The following is a 4,488-nucleotide window of genomic DNA, read 5'->3' on the forward strand; positions in this document are numbered from 1 at the left end:
TTTAGGAACAATTCAGACTCCAGTAAAGCACCAGCTGGAGACACTGAGACCAAGGAGACTTTCGAGTAGTAAAATCTCTTTAGTCCCAACTTTTAAAATGCAGATAACATTGTTTTCTTAACGAGCACATTAGAAGATAAATATCCTGCCAGTGGTTAATAGGCTCCTTGTCTCCCAGGATTTGCAGCCCAACTCCCAGTCCCACCCGGGACTGTTTAGGGCAGTTTCCACCTTGGCTCTCGGCTGTTTGTAATTCTTGGTTATCAGGAAAAGCTTTCCTTGGGAGGAGCAGGGCTTTGATAAAGCTCCTACAAAAAGCTGTAAGCAGGAGGAATTTTCCCGGCTTGGATTGTCAGTCACCCCAAGATTTGCTGATCCATGAGCCTTGGAGGGAACTGTAAATTCTATGTCCCCCACATAGGGTGCAAGCAGCTGGAGCTACAGACAGATGTTCCCCACAGCAGTGACTGATGGTTCTCTCCCCTAGATGTCAACTTTCACTAGAGTTTTAGAAAAGATAAGTCAGTAATGATCGCTGTTTAAATGACTCTTGGCAGGGAGAACAACACCAAGAGCCTTTATGAAGAGCTGCTCTTTGTCAGAATAGCAGAACCCGTTAATTTTATTTATTTTGTTTCCATACTATATGTTGTCTCAGGGGAGGGTTGGGGGATGCATGGCGGGGAAGAACTGCTTTCCGAGTCTTCTAGACTAGATGTTAATGTCCAAGATGTGGTGGACTGGCTGCTGGAGTTCCACAGCTTCATTTCTTGATATCACATCCTCAATTTTAAAGTGTTTTTGTTTGTTGGTTGGTTGGTTTGTTTGTTTTTTTGTTTGGTTGGGTTTTGGTGGTTTTTTGTTTGTTTGTTTTTGGTTTTGTTTTTTATTTTTATTTCTGGTGAAAGGGGTGATTGACAGCTGTGTTTGAATGGCCACAGGAAAGAAGGAAAGCTGCTCTGCTCTGACAGAGGGACCAGCTGATTGACCGCACTGAAGGGGCTGATGGGTGGTCTCTGTCCAGCCTGGTTTCCCACAGCATCCCACAGAGCAGCTCCTTGGAGAGCTCTGCCAGCAGTTCTGCTGGCCATAAATCCAATTATGTAACATAATCAATGCCTGTTCTCCAGGTGGCACTACAAGGAGAGAAAGCAAAGACAACAAGCTGATGACAGAAACTTTACTCCTAATTTCTCATGACTTCAGGAGTCATTCATTCCTGCTTTCCTGCTTACCCTGGATGTCTCCTACCTCTTTGGACTTCAATATCTTCAGTACACAAAGGTTTGCATGGCAGCAAATACCAGATTTTGATCCAAAATAAGTATATTTAAGTCAGCATTTCCCTTTGTAAGGAGCAGGAGAGTAGACACAGTGAAAGGGCACTGGAACTGCAGTGAAGAGAGCAGGTTTTGGGGAATCTGGGTTTAAACCTGTCCCATGTGACCTCTAAAAGGCCACACTTTCCCCCTCAGCCCCCCCATCTGCAGGGAGATCATGGAATTCCAGATTGCCAGCCTGCCCTACCAAGTGGTGAGAATTAACTGGTGCCTGTCCAGCTCATTGGGAGCCTGGGATGACAGGTAGTACAAAACTGCAAACCCTATTATGTCATCCCACCATCCCCTTGGCCAAAAACCTGCCTTTGCAGAGAAGATCCAGACACCAAACACGTTATTAAGTGAGGATATCTGACAGTAGTTCAGCTACGTAGAGATGTTAAATAGCAATAATAATGAAACTCTACTCAGCATTTGAGGATGCTGTACATCTTCAAAGCACTTCACCAAAACATTAACTGATTATACCCAGAATAAATTGCTCACAGCTGTTGGAGATCCATGAGGTATTCAAAGAAATGGCTGGAACATCATCTATCCTGGATCATACAGAGGATGCATGTATTGCAGCGTAATCAAGAGCTCAAATGAAACAACTTGCAGGGAGTTCAGCTTTTAGTGCTCTTCTGTACACCTCAAAATATGGTTTATTCTTAGAGAAAGCAGCACAGACCTGAGCTCCCTCCTCTCAACGCAGAAGAAAAGTTGTGACAGAGCCAAAGCCTTTATGTAAAGTCCAATGTCATCCTCTGAAAATTCCTATTTCAACCTCATCTTTGCAGAAATAGCCCCATGCCAGACAGCTTAAAGCATCTCTACAGTGTTGAGACACAACCAAGATTTGGCTCTTCTGTAATAAACACAGCAGACCCCTCCAACAACCCCTTCTGCACTTGTCTGTCTTAATTTGAGTGTGGATTTCACTACTGCAGTTCCACACTACGTCAAAGAATTAAGGCTGCCCCAACCAGATCCCATTCATGGCTCATAAAAGCATCCCAGCTCAACTCTCCCATCCCAAACCATTCAGCTGGGAAAAAGCCCTTGCAGGTGCCCAGCAAAAAGCTTGAAGCTGCAAGTGTCAGGTACCACAAACACCCTCAAAAGAGCACCAGAGCACTTGCACCTTAAATAAACCCAGAAGGATTATTTCCACACACAATTGCTGGCTGGCTTTCCAACACTGGAGCAAGTTCCTGGGCTGTTCCTACCCATACAGATGCCTGGAAAGACACAAGGCAGGACCTGGCATCTGCAATAGCCATTAAGGTATAGAAGGAGGTTTGTTCCCAGAGCTGCAGCCTCAGTTACAGGCACAGCTGGTCACTGCTCACTCCTGACCCACTTTGTGGTTTGCCCACATTCTCCCATGGTCCCTGAGGGCAGAGCTCGGAAGAAAACAAGCCTGGGAAGCCCAAAACCAACCACCTATTTAACACCACTTGACCACAGCATTAGGCTTGGCCTGTTTAGTCTGTCCCTTCCAAAAGCAAGGCAGGTCACCCAGCACAGCAGCAACACCTCATCCCTGATCCCCTTGCAGCATGAACACCAAATTCCTGATGTCCTCACAGCAGACGTACAGCAAATCAGGGCAGATGTGCTGTAAAATAACAGGAGAAAGGATGGAATATGCCCAAGGGTGAGGGTGAAGGGCACACAGATCATCACCCTTGGTAAAACCTGCAGCAACCAGAACAATTCGAAACTGAGAACTCCACCAGAACTTAATTTTGGGGGATGAGGGCAGCAAAGGACAGAAAGACTGCAATGTTGCAGTGGAGAGATCAGGTGAGATGCAGTTCAGAAATAGGTCAGGACTAACACACAGGCCCAAAACAGGAGCTTTCCACATGCCAAAGGCCAAGATCAAGGCAGAGCAGCCAAACCTGCATCTGCACAGGGAGCTTCTATCAGGCAACAGAGAAGCCAAGTCTTGCTGGGAAAGGGGAACACAAAGCAAGAGTGAAGACACACTGACACATCCAGAGGAAAGCAAAGCAGCCCCTCATTTTCTTTAATATTAAAGCTCAGTGTGCAGGCTCTCACAGGAGTTTTGGTTTCAGCTTTCCCCACATTTGCAGGCCATGTCCTGCCACCCATCATCACCATCTCCACAGAATCCTGAGGTGAAATGCCTTAAAAACGGAAACCCCAGCATCCTCCAGGGATCCCTTGGAGACAGCAAAGGATGAGCTATTTAAAAGCAGTAGCCTGTGATGCTTTGCCAAACCCTCCTCACCTGAAGAAAGCACCATAACACATTTCTTTGTTTGCCCCAGTTCACCCACTCAGAAGCAGCAGGGGGGCTTGTTTTGCAAACCACAATTTTGAAGGGGGTCTATGTTTTTTGAGTGATTTAGGCTCTACAAGAAGGGAATCACACCCTTAGTGTGCTACAGCTTAACGTGGTCTATGTGGATTATTTTAAGGAAACTTTTAACACACAGCTCAAACCAATTTGAGATAGGGGCTCAAGGGCTTGAACATGAAATAGGGGCTGAAAAGGCCATCCCTACCCCATGCATGGCAGAAAATATCCTCAGAAAATCACACCAGCTTGAGGTATCAGGTCTGGTCTGATATCAAGGGACATTGCTACACTGGAAAACATGCTGCAAGGGGCACTGAGGATGTTGGTCCAAGACTCAGCTTCCTGTGCAGCTCTGTCACTCAGGATCTGCAGCATAAAACCTAAAGCACGCTGTCAGTAGGTTGCATTCAAGTCTGAAAGCACAGCTTAAAGATCTCTGTGTGGGCCATCAGAGTGGGAAGAGCCAAGACCTACTGGGAATCAGCCCTGGAGTGTGTTGGCAGAGCTACATGAGAGCTCCCAGGTTGGGTATGAGCCGTGCCCAGTGATGGTCAGAAAAAGGCAGATTTGAGGAGCTTCTTGTGGCCACCCCTCACCCCGGGTGCCGCAGGAGGGTTTGTGCACCAATAAGGGAGGAGAAACGTGGAAGGGCAAAGCACACACCCCACCTGCTCAGGCTGTGCCTGCATCCAGGCAGCTCTGTCAGCCTCTCACTTGGAAAAAAAGCCACCACAAATATAGTTTCTCCCATCCAAGCCTCTCTCCTTCCCCTTCTGAGCTCATTCATGGCTCAGGCTCCGGGACAGCTGCCAGGTTGCCAAGTCCCCCCAGATC

The sequence above is a fragment of the Pipra filicauda genome, unplaced genomic scaffold (genome assembly GCF_003945595.2).
Source record: "Pipra filicauda isolate LSUMZ 115617 unplaced genomic scaffold, ASM394559v2 scaffold564_size293559_pilon, whole genome shotgun sequence".
In the NCBI taxonomy this organism is placed as follows: Eukaryota; Metazoa; Chordata; class Aves; order Passeriformes; family Pipridae; genus Pipra; species Pipra filicauda.